This window comes from Numenius arquata, chromosome 6 (genome assembly GCF_964106895.1).
Source record: "Numenius arquata chromosome 6, bNumArq3.hap1.1, whole genome shotgun sequence".
NCBI classification, from domain to species: domain Eukaryota; kingdom Metazoa; phylum Chordata; class Aves; order Charadriiformes; family Scolopacidae; genus Numenius; species Numenius arquata.
Genome location: NC_133581.1, coordinates 29,736,563 through 29,757,928, shown reverse-complemented (window position 1 = coordinate 29,757,928; position 21,366 = coordinate 29,736,563).

Genomic DNA, 21,366 nt, shown 5'->3' with positions numbered 1-21,366 from the left:
ACCTCTTTGTATTAAGGTTGCATGTACCAAAACAGTGAAATGTTTTAATCAGAAGAGCAAGAGGCATTTTTATTTCCTCTACCCCAACAATTTGAATCATTTCCAATCTATTGACTGATAGTAGGTCTCATTTTATTAACTTACCATTTGACTTTCCTAATGGAGCAATTACGCTCCTGATGCTCTGATTCTGCAGCCACTTCTAATGCACACACATCCCTTTGATTCAATTTCTCCAAGATAAAAGGGCAGCTCTGTTGGTGAAGGTTTTATCTCTGTCACTGTGGTCTTGCCCTGATGAGTTCTATGGACAACTTCAGCTCACAGAGTCCTTCCAAATAGTCCCTGGAGGTTGCACTTCCCTCTTTACGTGAAGTGCTTTGGTGAGCAACAAAGTGGTCTACGACCTATTTTTATCTGTATGCACCCGTAAAACTCCTCCAGAGGAGCAGTATCAAGTCGTTAAGGACACCTTCAGTCTGGTCTCTGCTTGCCTGTGGCTCAGGAGAGCCCTAGTGCTTTATATGTGTATAGCTTCTGGAAAGGTTCTTCAGCATTTTGGAGATCTCTTGGAGCTCCATTTGATACACCAAGGAAGCAATCACATGGACAAGAATTAAGATCATGTTGTTGCTGCGTATTAAGATTATGTTGTTGCTGCTTATATTTTTTTTTCTTTTTTTTTTTTTTCAAATATAGTATATGGCTGAAATGTTAAGAGACAGCACATTAAATTCCAATGTACCACGTATGATAAAAAACCAGGATGAGAAAAAAGGGATGCAGAGGGACAGAATCCTCAAGAATTGGATTACCCTGGTGGTGTTTCATAAGTCTTCAATCTTACTTTTAATTATATCTGTACCTAAAATATGATTTTGCAGTCTTACTATCTTCCCTTTCCCTCTGTACCACCCACCTCTCCCCCAAAAAACCAAGCCCGAACACAGAACTTGCTTGCTTTTAGTTCCCCCAGTATAGCAGCCTTGCCCTTATTTTATTAGTGTTTCTTCTGAGCCTTAATCTGAAATTCCATCACATTGAGCCCTTGGAGACTTCTGTTGAAGGCATGGAGAAGAAGAGTAATTATCAGGTTTATGATGATCTGTTCCAATATTAATAACGTGCATTGCAAGAAGTGAAGATGAAATTTTGATTCATAGGACCAAATCCTGACCAGCAAACGGGTTCAGATTGGCCTTTAACCTGAATACAGTTCTCTGTGTTGTCTGGCCCCTTCAGTCTGCCCCTCGGTTGGTGACTAAGACGATGATTCCACTTGTAGTGGGAATAGCCAACTTTTCTCACCAGCAATGACTTCAGAGATATTCCAGTAACAGTGTGTTTTGTGGGTTGGTTTTTTTTTTTCCCTGCATGTCATCGTATCTGCAAGAAGGTCTGGATTTTCAGCAAATAATCATTAAAGTGATGCTCATTCTGTGCCCTCCTTAAAATGGTGATTCATACCCAGACTTAATGAGAGTCTGGATACAATAAATGGACAGAAAACTGCTGGAAGCTGTACGTGGCTGAGATGGACTAGCCTTGTCTTGAGTTTCCCACAGCAAGGAGAGAATTTTCTATCTGAATCAAGGGAGAAGAGAAATACAAGATGATACGTTACATCCTTTACAGAGGAAGACTGGGAAGCAAATTCCATTTAAAATAAATCAATTTGCTTCACAGTATCAGGCTAAACCGTCTCTTTTCTAGGATTTTGCACCTTGTGAAGGTAAATGTTGACTTTTTCTTTGTTTCCTGAAGTCTGTGTTCTTGGATCAACTTTATCATGCGTTCTCACACAATAGCAGGTTTCAGTGTCTCAGAACAAAGCCTTACGGTATCTGTTTACCGCTGGAGATGGTTTTTACCAGATGGAAGTGATTTAGAAGCCTAGAGCAGATATGAATTATTTTGAATTTTAATATCTTTTCATCAGAAATTTTTATCCTTTAAACCTATTCCTATTCTCATATACAATCTATTGGCACAGAAATAATATGATGTTTTCTTCACAACATAATTATTTAAGTTTCTATCGGTGTTTTATGGTTGATGGAAAAGTGGCAGAGCTAGATCTGGCAGAGCCAGACCAGTTTAAACGATTATCAGTTCGCGTGTTTGGCATTCTTGGCCTGGTGAGTGTTGTATTTTACTTAATGCTTCAAGATTAGCATGATAGATTAGCGTGCTTAGTTAAATGTTTTTACAATTGCTTTTATTACAAAAGCTTTTATTAACTGTTCTGTTGATCCTGGGAAATCTGTCTTATTTTCGTGATGGATGTCACGTCACAGTAATACTTCAGCTTGTAAATCAGGTGTTGGTTTATGCTATGCTGATGTTGTGTTAGAATCAATTTCAGATGAAAAGTATTGAAATATATAGATAGATACAAAAAAAAAAATAAATCAGGAAGTGCAAAAAATCCTTCTGCTGACTTGTGATATAAATTCACAGAGTCATCTGCCTTGCAAGTTTTGTTACTGCAGTGTTATCCATAGACACGATTAAATTTACTGAAGGTGAAACGACAGAGCCTGGCAAGCCCAAGAGTCACCAGAGTTCAAGAGATACCAGGAGTTTATGCTTAACGCTGGGATGTGTGAAACTCGAGATTGGGAACACATAAGGCTGTAAAAAGAGTACAAAGCTTCTGTTTAACTCTTGATCTAAGGGCTGTACGTGATCTCACACGTATGTGCTTATGTACGAGAGTTTGGGTGCTATCTATGATACTATATATGAGAACAAACGCTGAGGCACATTTATGTAGACTCTATACACCATCTCTGTTTCTTTTTCAATCCACATTCTGGAATATAGTGTCCCTTGTACAGCGGCTGGAGATATGTGAGAATTTTGGATGGTATTTCCTTGAGATTGTTTTCCTGGATGCTCTGAATTCCTTGGTTTCTTCTTGTGCCAATGGTCTCTCTCATTACTGCTAGTCAAGTTATAGAATCATAGAATAGAGATATGTATGTATATAAAATATCCTCATCCATGTATTTGTATAGTTCAGAAAACTAAAGGCTGTGCTCTACCTTGCTCTTTTAATATGGTCACTAAAATTTCAGTTCTCTTCCAGTGAAAAGCATCATCAAATCTTCATTGCTAATCAGCTGCATCGATAACTTAGTTATGTATTTAATGATTTTTCAGAGATAACCTTTGGCTTGTTTTACACCTGCTCAGAGCTGGTTAAGGACAAGGCAGATCCAACCTAAAACTTCTACATAGCAGCATTAGCATATCATCGTACCTGAGCTCGTAAGCCAAGGCTTTGAACTTTGTCTGGCTCAGGCAGATACGTCTCTGAACATAACGCTGAATATGAAACGCAAACACTGATAGCATAAATCTCACCCTGTGGGGCCTCGGATCATTCTGTACTCTTTTAAGTGCCAAACACATAAAATTTTTATGTCCTTAAAAAAAAAAAAATCTTTTTTAACTAGGCCTTATTCCAGCCTTCACCTCAAAAAGAATATTGCTAAATACAAGTTAAATAGCAATTCTGAGTGTGAAATAGAATAGGAAACATTGATTGCTGTGGATGTCTTTCGAAACAGAGTTATTGAATGATTGAGTAATTACTGTTCTGCACTAATAACTATGGAACTATTAATACCTTCATAAAAAGACAACTCTACAGATGCCAACTTTTTCACGTGAAAATCTCTAGCATATAGTTTATAGTTAGAGGATGGTAGGAGTCTGTGGCTCTCCTCATTCTATTCATTAGACACGTTGTCATTAGATACCTAAAAGGTGCCACTAGCACCTGAAGAGGCTGCATTAGAACCTCATTTATACCCAGGCTAATTTTAATTACTCTCTATTGTGTAGAAATAATTGTTAGTTTAGATTAATACTAGACCTCTCTGAGGCGCTATCAAAATTACCCAGGCAAATAGTTCCCATATATATTTTTTTTCTTTTACAGTGATTTTTTTGCTGTCATTTTGATGTCAATATCTTCCTTAAACTGAGGAACTAAAGATCTTTATTTACAAGGCTAGGCCTTTAAAAGGAACAGATAAATCCTCTAATAAGCGTTGTGTGGATAGGTATTTGTAAGCTACTTTTTCAAATACCACAGTGAGGGGTTTTGTGGAATTGTAGTGTTGTTTTCTTTGCTCTCTCCATTCTGTTTGCCCTCCTCCTTTCCATTCTCCTAAGCAGTAATTAATGCCTAGGATCAGCGTGGTTGCTGCTGCCATGAGAATATACTGCAGGAGGAACAAAAGAATGACGTACGACTTGAAAAGGAGCCAGATAGTGGAAAAATTATTCCAGCCTGCTTAATTATGGGCTTTTTCAGAGCAGCGTGTTTAGTTTTGCATCACTTGAAAAACTAATAGTTTCATGGCTTTTTAAAAACAAGATAGTGAAAAGAAATCTGATGTACGTTATAAAAAGAATGGCGATTATTTATTTTTTTTTTAGTGTAATATTTGGAAAAGTTTAGGCTGAAGAGCAGCTTTAAATAAATCATTTCATAAAAAGAAACAAATATCACCTAAAAATACAGAAAATGTGATTCACCATTTCCACTCAGCTAGAGATGTTTGTTCGAGACCGGGTTCCCTGCTGCTGTCATAGTTACTATCTTTGATTTCAGTGGGAACGGTAGCAGGCTGGGCAGGGACAGCAGCGTTTACCTCTACCTATGGTTTTCGGTCCTCACTGCCCTTAATTAGCAAAGGGGCAAGATTAGTGCTTGGGAGAGGAGGTTCTCTGTCCTCTTCTAAGGTCTTCTGAGAAGCTGCCGTCCCTCCCCTGCTGCTGGTGCCTCTCAGCTCACCCTACCTCGTCCTCCTAAAAGGAACCTTCCCTTCAGACATGCAGGTGGAGCAGGAGATGGCTTCACAGTTGTCTGCTGGATACTCTTCTTTTCCTGAATGCTTGGTCTCGTGTATCAAACCTGCTAGGAGAGTTGCTTTTCAGATTAGAAATGCAAAAGAGAGGGGGGGGAAAAAGTGCAGTTCTTCAAATATAATGGTTCCCAGGCAAAGCTATGCTGCTGAGCCAGGTTAGAGATTGTAGCTGATGGTTGTTGAACTTGTCTAAGCTAATCTTCATGAGGTGGGCTCTTGAGCATTCATACGTCACCCCTTGTTCTGAGTCCACTGTCGAAGCCATGAGCTGGCAATTTTTGTGTTTCCCAGTGGAGCAGATGTCAGCATGGTAATGCTGAACACACATATACACATACTACGTGCACGTAAAACCCCAGTGGGTCTGTATTTGGAATATCATAGAATCATAGAATGGTTTGGGTTGGAAGGGACCTTGAAGATCATCGAGTTCCAACCCCCCTGCCATGGGCAGGGACACCTCCACTAGAGCAGGTTGCTCAAAGCCCCATCCAGCCTGGCCTTGAACGCCTCCAGGGATGGGGCATCCACAGCTTCTCTGAGCAACCTGGGCCAGGGTCTCACCACCCTCACAGGAAAGAATGTCTTCCTATCATGGATTAGGTACAACTGATCAACTGAAACACGCCTTGGTGCGTTAGGTGCGCCTTTTAGAAATACCCTGGTTTTTATTTTTAAAACCAGTTGTTGACATGGAACTTCTTCAGTTATTCTCTCTGTTATCTTAACAGGAAATGTTAAGCCTTATTGTAATGTGAACATGGGTTTTAACAAGTCTTGTGATCGCTGATATCTGAAACCTAAGGTAGCATTCATCTTAAAAAAAAAAAAAAGAGAGATTAATGGAACACTCACTATTATCAAAAGCTGAAAATCTGCTGTGTTGTTTCACGCAACTTGCTTGGAGTTATGCAGGCGAGCGTATCAAGTATGAAACCACTGCTTTTTCTTTTAATAATACCATTTTAATATTGATTACCTGCTTGTGTGCACCATGACCTAAACCAAATGGGATATATTTCAGAGAAAAGTCTGAAAATTTGTTCTAAAAATGATAGAAATTAAATTATCTGAGAGTTGATGGGGTCTTTATTTTGATTTTTCTCCTATTCAGTATTAGCAGCTGAAGAACACTTTGCTAAAGGTTGGATGAGTGTGCAGGCAGTTCAGTTTGTATGTGATGAATTCTCTCAAGACTTTTCGGGAAAAGTTTCTGTTAAGAAGGTTTCTAAGGATAAAGTAGTCAGGGTAGACTTATCGTTTCTGATATTTATATGGTAAAGGATGAGAGGGGGAAAAGCCTAATCAAGTACCTCAGTATTACTCCTTAAACATCATGAGGAGAAGAAGAAAATTGCAGCATTTGTCCTGTGCCTCTGATGTATTTTTAAAAGCTGAACATTCTTTTAATAGGTCTGTGTCTTGTTATCTCCTTTTGTCAACATCATGCATGTTTTCATGTATAGGGAAGCCCGTATTTCCCTTGTACTGGATGTGCAAAATCTTTTCTTTACCCTGAGCTTTCGTTAGGTGAATGTCATGATAGCACTGAGGCATTGTCACGCTGGTTCTAAAGTGACAGGTTGATTTACGTGTTTATTTTTATAATATTGAGAGGAAAAAGTAGTTGAATACCACTATTTTATGTGCAAGAAGGGGATACTTTGTCTGCTTCACTTTGTCACGTGAAAGTCCCTAAATTGCTTTTGGCAAGTAGATAACTTAGAAATTGCTTTAGTGACAGAAGTGTTTTGAGAATAAACCTTGAAAATGAGAATATGAAACCTGTAATTATCTAATGGAAGACTGAAAAGGTTTTTAAAAAGCAAAACAAAACGTAAACACTGCAGTTTGCAGTTGCCTGACCTCTCCACGTGCTGTCCCATATCTATATAGTGTGGATATTTAAGGCATGATTTTCCAGACCCCTGTTAGCCACGAAATGTTTTGGGTGAGGCACTGGGATCACAAAAACAGCGGAGAGCACTCACACAGAAAATGTTTGCTTTGCAGGTAGCAGAATTTGTGAAGTTTAGAGAATTTCTTGAAGAATTTAGTCATTTCTTCCTGAATTTCTTTATTGCTTCTGTATTTATTAGGTTTTTTGGCCTCCCTGTTGCCTTTCTACCAGGGATCACTGCAGGAGAGGAGGATCTGCCTCCATTAATGAGAAACGCTTGTTATTCTCTACAAATAACTTGTGGCCTTTAAGACCTTCCATCCTTGGAAAACTTTGGTCAGAAAAGGAATTAGAAGGGGAAAAAGTTTGGTGGGTCCTGTTCTTGCGGAGGCCCACTGGAATCTGGGATTTTTTGAAGCCACTAATGTCCTTCTTGACTGCGACTGAGACTAGACGGTGACTTCACCCCCCTGTTACTGTCATCTCAAAAAGCTTATGTCCATCTGAGGAAACAAAATACGCGTCTTTGCTGCTGCAGCAAAGGTTTATGTTCATTGCTGTGGCAGTTCAGCAAATGAGCCTCTTCCTGTGGGCATCTGACTGGATCGTGACAAGTTTAGGTCACAGTGTCTCTATCGCTGCAGGGGAATGACTCTTCCATACATGTCTGCGTAGGAAATATTAGTGTCAGGAAGCCGAGTAAATCCTTATTCGAACTGATGTATAGCTTTATAAATGACTCTAATGTATTATGTCCCTGAGGAAAATCCCAAGATTTCTTTTGCCTGTCAAAGACATGAATTTCTCTACTTCCAAAATGCAACTGCTTCAGCCAGGGGATAGGTAGCTACCAGTGACTGCAATAATAGAGCATGGCAACACCCAGAATAAAATATGAATGAGACAGAAAGGATATAAAGAACCTTGTTAAACTCTTTTGTAGTCCCATCCAGGATAAGGCTGAGATCAGTTTCTGCCACTGCTCCGATGCCAGGTTAATCCTTTTCAGCAGTTACAATTAACAGCTCTGAGATGCTGTTTTGATGCTTCATACGGTATGAAGGGTTGCTTTCGGTACTGGAAGTAACTCTTGCAATTTAAGAAGTAGCTGGGGATATTAGCTATTCATCCTCCAGGCATCCTACCATAGAGGTTGTATGGGACACAGATTGATGGTGATGGCTGAAAGAGCATGCCTGATTTTAGAGTAACTCAAGGGAATCATAGAATCATATCATAGAATGGTTGAAGTTGGAAGGGACCTTAAAGATCATCAAGTTCTAAGCCTTCTGCCATGGGCAGGGACACCTCCCACCATACCAGGTTGCTCAAAGCCCCATCCAGCCTGGCCTTAAACACCCCCAGGGATGGGGCCTCAACAGTTTCTCTGGGCAACCTGTTCCAGTGCCTCACCACCCTCACAGGAAAGAATTTCCTCCTAATATCTAATCTAAATCTCCCCTCTTCCAATTTAAAACCATTACCCCTTGTCCTGTCACTTCATTTCCTGACAAAGAGTCCCTCTCTGGCTCTCCTGTAGGCTCCCTTCAGATATTGGAAGGCTGCTATGAGGTCTCCCCGGAGCCTTCTCTTCTCCAGGCTGAACAACCCCAGCTCTCTCAGCCTGTCTTCATAGGAGAGGGAAGGACTCCAATGGATTATTTTTTATTAAATGCTGACTTTTGTATTCTTTTGGCTAAAAGAAAAGTAGACCAAACAAACACATAACAAAAAAAAATAAATACTTCAACTTGCAGTTATTATGCCCCTAAATAATAGTTGCTCTTAACTGGCATAAGTTGGCATTGCTGCCAAGAGAAACAGTCCCACCTTCTCCTGGCAGCTTGTTCACATTCCTCCACCGTTGCCTCCTCCACTGTGCCAGCACGAGGGTATGCGCAGCTGGGCATTGCCATGGTCTGAGGAACCGACACAAGGTAACATTAATCCTGGAGAAATTGCTGGATTTTTTTGTATTTTGGTTTTATCTCCCATGAGTTGGTCGCTCCAGCTTGCGGTCTGACCCTGCGTGCAATGTGAGGGACAACAAGAGGGCAGGAGCCAAGGGACCAAGAAGAGCAAGTTCTGCTCTTTGGGTGATGGTGTGGCACCACAGGAGGGTTGTGCTGGCCCAAGTGAGGGGAGAATAAAGACTTACAAGGTGAAGTTTCTGGACTTGTCACCTTGTAGGTAACGATCATAGTATGAAATAGCCTTTCATGTCCCATCTCTGGGTAGGTGGTGTACGTGGGATCCTATTATACTGTGGAAGCAGTGAAGCTTCTGTTTTATAGTGGCGTTTTTTTTTTTTTCAATAGGCTTCCTCTGTTTTTATTTTGGTGTATAATTCTCCATAGAAATCATTTGTCTAATGTTTGTACAGTGGAGTTGCTGCACTAGTTTTGACTGCAAGTGTGTACGGAGGTCATCTGAAGATCTTGATTTAGTCGAGCGGAGATTAATACTATCTCTGAAGCTGTATTTTCTACTTGGTTAAAAAGAAAACAAAGTGCAGTGCACACGAGTGGGTGTAAAGAGAGTAAGGAAAAATTTCTGATAGTCCTCTGTATATGTGTTGGATGATGTTTGCTTCCTTGTGCAACTCTACTGACTCTTGTCCAATATTTTCTTTTACCATGAAGTGAACTTGTATGGGCATATATATTTATTTATCATAAACAACATAGAAGCTTTACAATCTCTTTTCTGTCTGTCATCCATTTGAATTAAGTATCCTTTGCATAAATAACTGTGTGGTCTTCAATACACTGTTTTGTAATTTGCTTATTTAGCTGAATTGAGGACAAAAATGTCTTTTCACACATTTGAGATCAATGGAAAATGCGCCTTTGCTGTCCTTACGAACCCACCCTCTGCTTTTTTTCTCAACAGCATTAAAAAAAAAATGCAGTTGATAAAATATTAATTATTAGAGGTGCTCCTCGATGTGACTCCTTTAGTTACTGCTGTTGATGATGACAGCAGCTTCTGCCTTGCTCCTGGACATCCCCCATGTATAGAAGAATGCCTCTTTCCACCTTTTCTCCTTTTTTTCTTTTCTCCCACATCCTGGACACAGCTCCCCTAAAGTGGCTGGTGCAACCTCCTTTTCCATCCTGAGGCCAAATGTTGTAGGGTCTTGTGACGGCTCTGGTGTCTCTCAGCCGCAGCCTTGGGCTCCATGCACCTCCAGGGCGCCTGGTCCCTCCTTGCTGCTGCTCTCCTGACCCCCTTGCTTCTTTTGGAGCTGCTCTAGAGCAGCAAGAAGAGGGACGCCATGGAATAGTGTGGGAGGGATGTTTTTGTGAGGTGTGAAGGAGGACTTTCTTAATAGGAGAGAAAAAAAAATCATCCTTCTCTCACAAACTGGGATCCCAGCCTCCCCTGTTGGCTCCTCCAGCATTTGCTGTGTTACCAGCTTTTATCTCCTTATCTCCAAGGGACTTTATATCACTTCTCTGCCCAGCGTTGGAAGTGTCAGTCCAGCCATTACCTAGTTTTGGCAGAGGCTGTGGAAAACAGCGAGGGAACCTTGGAGCTGGGAATTCCTCTTATTTGCAGGAATAAGCTACTGCCGGTCAACTCTTAACGCCTGTGTTAACCTCGCTGCCCAGGTAAGAGTCAGGGACTGCTGCAGCTTCCACCCAGCACAAGCAGAGCACTTTGCGGAGCTCCACACACTATGTGCAAGTGTTGCAGCCTGGGAACTGCGGTTTGTAATGTTATTGGGGGGAAAAAAGAATGCCAGGTTGGGTTATGGGGGAGCTAAAGAGATGCCTATGGCCTCTTCCCAGCCATAACCCTCTAGAGTGGAGGTAACTTCCAGTGCCTGCTCCTGCATCTGCACAACTGCCTACATCTACAGTTATGAGAATAAATGCAACAAAAGTCAAAACACAGAATGAGCCTTAGTCTGTAACTTAAGAAAAAAATGGAGGGTTTAGACCTTTTGTGGTTTATGTCTGTTTAATTAAGAATTAACTTTTAGAAATTGATCTTAATTGCACTGGAAGCACCTTCTCTCCCAGCAGATGTTCAATAAAATATAAGCTGGTCTTCCAACACCTAGTTGTTGAAAGTTTCTAGTTTTTCATTTCTAGTTTTTCTAGTTTCTAGTTTTTCATTTCTAGTTGTGATGTCTTCTTTGTGAAAAGTTGTCATCGGTCTGAATGCATCATTTGGCGAGCCACCTGCCTTTCCTTTTCTCTTCCCCACTTGTTTCCTTTTGGGGCTGATACCGAAAAGCATAAACCTGAAGAAGGCCTCCCTTCTAAAATTTTGCTTCTCACATTGTGTTCTCCTGCTCACGCTTATTTTATTAGCCCCCTTCTTACTCTGGCAGCGAATGCAATGATGTAGCTTTCGGGGCACTTTTCCAAACTCTGGAATTTTACAAGCAGTACACAGTGGAAACATTTACAAATCTGTTCCAAGATACATATACACTGGGTGTATATATCCAAATGTAAATATTCTGATCTGTTTTTTAGGTTTTCAATTTGCTGAGTGGTTAAAGGTTTATGTTTGCGCGCCCGTGGAGAATCTTTTCTTTTTGTGGTCAAAATGACAGCAGGTTTCCTAAGAGGGAGAATAGCCATTTTCTTATCTTCCCTCGGCTTATCTGGAATCCTCGAGCATCCACGTACTGGATGTTGACAAGGCGAGGACTGGCAGCTCCACCAGGTCTGTGTTGCTGACTAGTCCTTGATGCTTAGTAATCTATTTGAAGTGACAGGCTGCCATGAGGCTGAGGTGCTGACTTAGGTACTGAGCCTTTTTCATCTCCGAATGAGGCTGTTTGTGGTTGTTTTGGTAAATCACGACTTTTTTGAAGGGGTTGGGGTTCTCCTGAAGTCCGTCACTTGCTGGATGGAAAGCTGTAGCTTTTAACGTTCTTCAAAAGAGGAGACAGAGGGACAGTAGCAGTTGTTATGGTAGCTTATGCTCTGTCCTCCACCAAGGAAAAATGATACTGTTTTTCTCTATATAAGGTTAGAGAAATCTTAATGCTTTAAAATTCAGTTTTTATTGCTTGCTGTAATTGCACTGTTTTTTTCTAAATTGCAAGTAAGGTATTGACTTGTAGGCAAAATCCACTTATCACGGTTAATAGGTGGTCAGATTGTCTAGAAAAAGATCATCTTCTAGAATGTAAATTCCTCGGCTGATGAAAGACAGTGATCAAAACCTGTGTCTGAAGAAAACCTGAGCTTTGAGAAACTTCAACATTAATGTTTAGTTTGGAGAAGAGGAGGCTGAGGGGAGAGCTCATTGCCCTCTACAGCTCCCTAAAAGGAGGGTGTAGAGAGCTGGGTGTTGGCCTCTTCTCCCAAGGGAATAATGACAGGACCAGAGGAAATGATCTGAAGTTGCGGCCGGGGAGGTTTAGATTAGATATTAGGAAGAATGACTTTACTGAGAGGGTGGTCAGGCACTGGAACAGCCTGCCCAGGGAGGTGGTGGAGTCGCCATCCCTGGAGGTATTTAAGAAACGTGTAGACGTGGCACTTCAGGGCATGCTCTAGTGCCCGAGATTGTTGGTTTGTGTCTGTTTGTGGGGGGGTGTGGGATGTGGGTGTGGGTGTTTGGTTTGGTTTGGTTTTGGTTTTGGTGTTGTGTGTTCCTTTTTTTGTTTTGTGGGGTCTTTTTTGTTTGTTTTTTTTGTTTGTTGGTTGGACTTGATGATCTCAAAGGTCCCTTCCAACCAAGAAGATTCTGTGATTTGCATCTAGATTTGAATTAAATGTATTTTTATAATAACAAACCTCTCCTTCAAATACTGTAACCAAAAGTTCATAGTTTTGCAGATTTCTGGCCCTGATTTTTATTCTTAGGTTTATTCCCATTCCTAGGACTTAGTATGGGAGAAATTCTTAACCTTGAGCATCTGGTATGAAACCCTTAGATTTTAATCATCTCCCAGGGAACGTCCCATCAAATGATAGTGAAGGCAAAAGTAAAATCTTTGATGCAAATGTCTTGGTTTAACGATTTTTTAAATTTTTTTTTTTAAATTACCAGTCACTTAATTTGAATCCACCAGTGGTAAGGACATAGATCTTGTAGCATCTAAATAAATGTTTCTTGCCAGAAACCCCTAACCTATGTCGACTTGCTTTTCTGCTTAAGGTCGTTACCCATTCTGTGCCAGTAAGTCTGGGCTTTAACATTACAGTAAATTCAAAATCAGATAAGCTTTGAAAGAATTAGAAGGTATATTAACAATGCTTGGCATGTTTGCAATAACAATATTCAATTTCTGTTTTAGATGCCAAAGATCCATTTTTAATTTGGTGATGCGTTTCAAACATGCTGGGAAATGTTGGGGGGTATTTGATAGCGGGAAGCTACGTGATGTTGTCTGAGTTAAAACTTGGCTGTCCGGCGTCAGTCCCTACGTCTGTGGTTTCATTGTTGGGCTAAGACAATCTATGCGCGTGGGCCACCTTTGGCAAAGGTTGTCTGGTCCCTGGCGAGATGTTGTGCTGTCTCTGGTGATAGCTCACTGCATGAGACTCACGATTGCTGGTAAGAGCCCTAAAGTGGGGCTAAGATTGCAGGATTTGTCTTCTCATGACAACCTGTGCTGACATTGACTTAAAATGTTTGCGAAACATGAGAACCATTGGGTTTAAAACTCCCCGAGGGCAGGATTGTCCTCCCATGTTCTGGGGTGATACAGGGCTTACAGCCCTCCATGCTACTGGAATATAAGCGTCTTAGTAATACTGATGTCATTTTTCCCATTACTGTGTCTGAAATCACAGAATCTTCATGGTTGAAAGGGACCTTTGAGATCATTGAGTGCAATCACACACACACACACAAAAAAAGCCCGACAATCTCGGGCACTAGAGCATGCCCTGAAGTGCCACGTCTACATGTTTCTTAAATACCTCCAGGGATGGCGACTCCACCACCTCCCTGGGCAGGCTGTTCCAGTGCCTGACCACTCTCTCAGTAAAGTCATTCTTCCTAATATCTAATCTAATCCTCCCCTGCCCCAACTTCAGACCATTTCCTCTGGTCCTGTCATTATTCCCTTGGGAGAAGAGGCCAACACCCAGCTCTCTACACCCTCCTTTCAGGGAGTTGTAGAGGGCAATGAGGTCTCCCCTCAGCCTCCTCTTCTCCAAACTAAACATGCCCAGTTCCCTCAGCCTCTCCTCCTATGACTTGTTCTCTAGACCCCTCACCAGCTTGGTGGCTCTCCTCTGGACACGCTCCAGCAGCTCAATGTCCTTCCTGTGGTGAGGGGCCCAGAACTGGACACAGCACTTGAGGTGAGGCCTCACCAGCGCCCAGTACAGAGGCACCATCACTTCCCTGCTCCTGCTGGCCATGTTATTCCTGATACAGTCCAGGATGCCGTTGGCCTTCTTGGCCACCTGGGCACACTGCTGGCTCATGTTAAGCCGGCCGTCCAAAATATTATGATGTCTGCAATTGCAATAGCAATGGGCACATTACAGAAGTTTGCAGATATGCTAATTTACATTCTAGCTCTTCACCTTATGAAATTATCAAACACAATTGCCTGAAAAAACATTTGGTATCAGTGTAGTTAAAAACAGCATGAAAAGGTCAGCTGAGCCCGGGAAGGAAATATTCCCCGTGCTTAATGGAGCACAGGTCTGCACCCTTTGCTTCCTCTTGACTGAAATGATATTCGAAGATATACTTAAAAGTGTGTGCTCAAATACGTGCTCGAGTTGTGGCCTCATCTCTGCCTCAGAACGAGGAGAGTGCTCTCTTCTTGCCCATCGACCTTTCTAACCACCACAGAAATGCTACGCCTAACTCTGCCGAAGCAATATTTGGCTTTCCTGCCCTGGCAGGCGGGTGAATCTTGAAAGTATTTCTTGGAGACGCTGTTTTGGAGAACAGTGGGATGAGGCGGCGCCCAGAGCCCGTATGTTTGGCCAGACAACCTGTTGGACGCGCTCGTCTTGAAACACGGCTGTGTTGCAAAATGTTTGTGTAATTTATCCAGCCGTAAGCAAGGTCTGCTTTTTCGTACTCTTTTCCTGAGGTTACATGCTGTTACTGGTCGTGTATTAACTCTTACTGGAAGTACAACTAGCGGAGGGTACGATCGCAAGGTTTTGCTGCAGAAACAACAAATGGGTAGGAATAGGTGAAGTCACGGTAAATACGAGGTAGTGTTTTTTACACCAAAGACAAGTTAGAGGAACACATCGGCCTGCTGACTGACATAGCCCAGCTACCTCGGCTTTGGTTTTCCTACAGAATGTTATTTGAACTGCATAATACTTTGTAGTAAGCTTTGGAAATTTCAATAAGTCGTTTGCAGGTGGATAGAAAGGACTTGTCATTAGGTTAGAAGGAGCAAGTCTGAGTATGAAATTAATAATTAAATGTCTCTGTCTGGATTACTGTCTCTTTACCCAAGTAATAAAAGTTTTAGTTTGTTTCATATCACAGAATCACGGAATTGTCAGAGTTGGAAGGGACCTCTAGAGATCATCTAGTCCAACTCCCCTGCTAAAGCAGGATTGCCCAGAGCACATCACTCAGGACTGCATCCAGATGGGTCTTGAAAATCTCCAGAGAAGGGGACTCCACGACCTCCCTGGGCAGCCTGTTCCAGGGCTCTGGCACCCTCACCGGAAAGAAGTTCTTCCTCATATTTGAATGGAACTTCCCATGTTCCAGCTTGTGCCCGTTGCCCCTCGTCCTGTCACTGGGAACCACTGAAAAGAGTCTGGCTCCCTCCTCCTTCAGCCCACCCTTTTGATACTTACAAGCATTAATAAGGTCTCCCCTCAGCCTTCTCTTCTCCAGGCTAAAGAGCCCCAGCTCTCTCAGCCTTTCTTCATAAGGGAGATGCTCCAATCCCTTAATCATCTTTGTTGCCCTACGCTGGACTCTCTCCAGTAGTTCCCTGTCGCTCTTGAACTGGGGAGCCCAGAACTGGACGCAGTATTCCAGTTGTGGCCTCACCAGTGCAGAGTAGAGGAGGAGAATGACCTCCCTTGACCTACTGGCCACACTCTTCCCTATGCACCCCAGGATGCCGTTGGCCTTCTTGGTGACAAGGGCACATTGCTGGCTCATGGGTAGTTTGCTATCCGCCAGGACCCCCAGATCCTTCTCCTCACAAATGCATTCCAGCAGGTCCACCCCTAACCTATATGAACAACTAAAACAAGCAGAAAAGTACTGGGTTTTGCAGAGTGAATGGCCATAGTTTCCACAGAAATAAGGAGATATTAGGATTTTGAGGAGCAACCAAGAAACATTGTCTATTAAATTCATCTATATATGAGTAGCATGCAGACATGGCAAAGAATGTGTATGTACCATGCTCTTAAGTAACATTTGTCATCTATAACTTAGGTAGTTTTCTACAAAGGAGTAAAATAGTTTGGCTTTTACCAGATTCAGTTCTTGATAAAATCTTTTTTTCTAGCTGGCTTCTGTTCCTCTTAAGTGGCTGTATTGCCTAACGGTAAAATTGCTGCTTGTGATGGGCAAATCAATAACATCTTATTAGTATGCTCTGCTGCCTCTCATTGCCATCCTTCACCGCAGTGCCCTTCCTTTGATGAAGGGATGCTGGGACATCGTGTTCTCAACGTCCTCTGATTTGTGGCTAGGGAGGTGTAGGAAGGTCAAAAGGGATACAGGATCTGAATAGCTCAAATATCCATTAAAAACAAGCCCTTCTGTGAGCAGCAGAGCAATAAATGCCTGGTTCCCCCTGGATTTGCCTCGCGTTTGGATTTGGAAATCATCAGTTTCAGCTTTGCTGGTTTTGAAGCCTTCATGACTCAATTCTGGTGCCTGGTACCGGTGGCTCAGGCTGCAGCCCTGTCCTCGGTGGGAACATTAGTCTAGTCCATGAACCCTGTTGGACCTTGATGTGTTTGAGGCTTTGCTAATAAAGTGAGTGCTAAGATTAGCATTTCTTTTTCTTTAGTTCAGGCAAAAATTCAGGAGCTGGTCAACTGCTGTGTGTGTTAGGGAAGACTGGCCCCAGGCAGTAACAGCTACCAGTGCTACACAGCTGTTTTCAAAAGTTGTAGCAAGTTTTGTTTTCATTTAATATTTATTTTTTTTAATGTTGAATTTTAGGTAGAGATCACTTGAGGTCAGGCTATCATAGCAAATGAGTACGCTATCACACAGGGACAGATAGCAGGGGATACACCTACTGGAAACGCTAACAAAAATATGCCTAATAAAACTGGAACCCCCAATCCTTTCTGATAATCCATGTGATCCTAAAGCTCATCTATTCAAAAGAAAAACGAATTGCCACTTGTAAATAGAGTGATTCTTAATGTCTTTGTCAGGCCTTCACCTTTTAATGAATAGCTTTTAAATATAGCATCTAATCAAATACTTGAGTAGAGCATTTGTGTTTCCGCAGCAGGGTCGCAAACTATGCTTTTATACAGCTTTTGTCTTTGGTCTGTGCAGAAGATGTTACTAATAACGATGCTTTTTATTTACAAAATACTCTTCTGGCTGGTCATTTGGCTCCGGTGGTATCAAATCATAATCTCATTTTTCCAGGTGTTCCAGTCAAAGATGCGGCTCATGGTGTGTTGGAGACTTTGCAGATAGACTACCGTTAGTCTTGATTGTTGGCAAATTGTTTAAACCGTCCCCCAGGTACAGCATCCTTGGGACGGTCTGCAGACGTTAGTACCAAAAGAGGGATAACGGGGTGGGCAGATGGGCCGAAACAAGGAGGCTGATGTTTAAAACCAGGATTTTCTGCATGGGATTGTACATTTTTAATAGCTTTTGTCTCAGAATCATAGAATCATAGAATCATAGAATGGCTAGAGTTGGAAAGGACCTTAAAGATCATCTAGTTCCAACCCCCCTGCCATGGGCAGGGACACCTCTCACTAGAGCAGGTTGCTCAAAGCCCCATCCAGCCTGGCCTTGAACACTTCCAGGGATGGGGCACCCACAACTTCCCTGGGCAACCTGTTCCAGTGCCTCACCACCCTCACTGTAAAGAATTTCTTCCTTATATCTAATCTAAATCTCTTCTCTTCCAATTTAAAACCATTGCCCCTTGTCCTGTCACCACTCTTCCTGACAAAGAGTCCCTCTTCAGCTCTTCTGTAGGCTCCCTTCAGGTATTGATAGGCTGTTATAAGGTCTCCCCGGAGCCTTCTCTTCTCCAGGCTGAACAACCCCAGCTCTCTCAGTCTGTCTTCATAGGAGAGGTGCTCCATCCCTCTGATCATCCTCGTGGCCCTCCGCTGGACCCGTTCCAACAGGTCCATGTCCTTTCTGTGTTGAGGACTCCAGAGCTGGACACAGTACTCCAGGAGGGGTCTCACGAGCGCAGAGTAGAGGGGCAGAATCACCTCCCGAGACCTGCTGGCCACACTTCTCCTGATGCAGCCCAGGACACGGTTGGCTCTCTGGGCTGCCAGTGCACACTGCCTGCTCATGTTGAGCTTCTCATCCATAAGCACTCCCAAGTCCTTCTCCTCGGGGCTGCTCTCCAGCCATTCTCCACCCAACTTGTATTTGTGCCTGGGGTTGCCACATCCCAGGTGCAGGACCCTGCACTTGGCTTGGTTGAACTTCATGCAATTTGCACGAGCCCACCTCTCCAGCCTGTCTAGGTCCCTCTGGATGGCATCCCTTCCCTCCAGCGTGTCAACTGCGCCACCGAGCTTGGTGTCATCAGCAAACTTGCTGAGGGTGCACTCTATCCCACTGTCCATGTCACCGACAAAGATGTTAAATAGTACTGGTCCCAGTACCGACCCCTGCGGAACACCACTCGTTACTGGCCGCCACCTGGACATTGAGCCATTGATTGTAACCCTTTGGATGCGGCCATCCAGCCAGTTCCTTATCCACCGAGTGGTCCATCCATCGAATCCATGAGTTTCCAATTTTGAGACCAGGATGTCGTGCGGGACAGTGTCAAATGCTTTGCATAAGTCCAGGTAAATGACGTCAGTCGCTCTGCCCTTGTCTACCAAGTCTGTGGCAGTATTGTAAAAGGCCACCAAATTTGTCAGGCACGATTTGCCCTTGGTGAAGCCATGTTGGCTGTTTCCAATCACTTCTTTATTCTCCATGTGCCTTAGCAAGGATTTCAGGAGGATCTGCTCCATGATCTTGCCAGGCACAGAGGTGAGACTGACCGGCCTGTAGTTTCCCGGGTCTTCTTTGTTTCCTTTTTTGAATATTGGAGTTATGTTCCCTTTTTTCCAGTCAGTGGGAACTTCACCAGACTGCCACGATTTCTCAAATATGATGGAGAGGGGCTTAGCAACTTCGTCCGCCAGTTCTCTCAGGACCCGTGGATGGATTTCATCAGGTCCCATGGACTTATGCACCTTCAGGTTCTTTAAGAGGTCTCGAACCTCGTCTTCTTGTACTGTGGGTGGTTCTTCATTCCCAGAGCCCCTGTTCTTGCCCTCCGTGACTTGGGCAGTGTGGTTAGGGCCCTTGCCAGTGAAGACTGAGGCAAAGAAGTCATTCAGTAGCTCAGCCTTATCCACATCCTGGGTGACCAGGTCTCCCGTTTCCTTCCGGAGGGGACCCACAGCTTCCCTCGTCTTATTTTTATCCCTGATATATCTATAGAAGTTCTTCTTGTTATTTTTCACATCCCTGGCTAGATTTAGTTCTGCCTGGGCTTTCGCTTGCCTGATCAGGTTTCTGGTGACTCGGACAGCTTCTCTGTATTCTTCCCAGTCTACCTTTCCCTGCTTCCACCCTCTATAGGCCTCCTTTTTGGTCCTGAGTTTGTCCAGCAGTTCCTTGTTCATCCACGCCGGCCTACTGGCTATTTTGCCCGATTTCTTCTTTTTTGGGATGCACCTCTCCTGAGCTTGGAGGAGGCAATCCTTAAATACCACCCAGCTTTTTTGGGCCCCTCTCCCTTCCAGTTCTTTTTCCCACGCTACCTTACCAATCAGATCTCTCAGGAGATCAAAGTCTGCTCTTTTGAAGTCCAGGGTAGCCAGCTTGCTGCGCACCCTCCTTGCTGCCTTATGAATCTTGAATTCTATCATCTCATGGTCACTGCAGCCGAGGCTACCCTTGAATTTGACATTCCCGACCAGCCCCTCCTTGTTGGTGAGGACAAGGTCCAGCACTGCTCCTTTCCTCGTTGGTTCCTCTATTATTTGTAGAAGAAAGTTGTCGTCGACACATTCCAAGAACTTCCTGGATTTCCTGTGCTCTGCTGTGTTGTCCTTCCAACAGATGTCGGGGTGGTTGAAGTCCCCCATGAGGACCAGAGCGTGTGAGCGCGATGCTGCCCCTATCTGTTTGTAGAGGGCCACATCCTCGCTGTCACTTTGATCTGGTGGCCTGTAGCAGACTCCTACTGTAACATCACCTGCCCCCGTGCTCCCTTTAATCCTGACCCATAAGCTCTCTGTCTTGTCTTCATCCATCCCCAGGTGAAGCTCCATACATTCCAGCTGGTCCTTGACATAGAGGGCAACACCCCCTCCCCTTCTGTCCAGCCTGTCCTTCCTGAAGAGCTTGTAACCCTCCATTCGAACACTCCAGTCGTAAGAGCCATCCCACCACGTCTCGGTGATGCCAATAATGTCGTAGCCCTGGAGGCGTGCGCACATCTCTAACTCCACTTGTTTGTTCCCCATGCTGCGTGCATTTGTGTAAAGGCACTTCAGCTGGGTGCCTAAAGGGGCCGACTTATTAGCTGAGATGGCAGGTTGAAGGCTCTCTTTGAGTTTTTTTCTGCTCAACCTATGCTTAACCCCCTCCCCCTTCGATCCTAGTTTAAGGCCCTTTCAACAAGCCCCGCCAACTCACTTGCCAGTATCTTTCTCCCCTTCTGAGACAGGTGTACTCCATCTGTTGCTATCCGACTCGGTGCCATATAAAGTTCCCTGAGTTCAGAATACCCAAAATTTCGGTGATGGCACCAGTTTCTGAGCCACTTGTTTATCGCAGATGCCTTTTTATTTCTTTCAGGATTTCCTCCTGCAACTAAGGGTATTGCTGAAAAAATTACCTGTGCCCCTGATCCCTCAACCAGTTTTCCCAGTGTCTTAAAGTCCTTTATGATTGTTTTTAATTTCCTGGATGTATTATATACATCATCACTGCCTACCTGAAAAACTGCAAGGGGGTAATAGTCAGAAGGGTTGACTAGAGCAGGAACTTTGTCCAACACGTCCCTGACCCGTGCCCCAGGGAGGCAGCAGACTTCCCTGTGAAGAACTCTCTAGTTTCATAGAGGTGCAAATGTTCATAAATGCAAACACAAATGCTAATGTGTTAAGTCATTTAAAAGGAAAATGTTTTAAAAAAAAATACCTAGGGGATGTGAAATAATGAAGTCAGCAGATAAAAGTTTTAAAAGAACAAGGCAGAGATGATTTTTAGCCACGGTATGTGATTAAACTTAAAAGCTCCTTGCCAGGTGATGCAGCAGAAATCTCTTCAGGGTTACCAGATACCCCAAGCTCAGGAGGGTCCACGAGCTACCGAGCCTGGTAAGCTGGGGAGGTGTGACAATGTGCTTGTCCTGCTCTTAAAGCCTTCTCTGGGCAACTGCTGTTGGCACCATTTGGGCCAGGAGATGGGACTAAACTG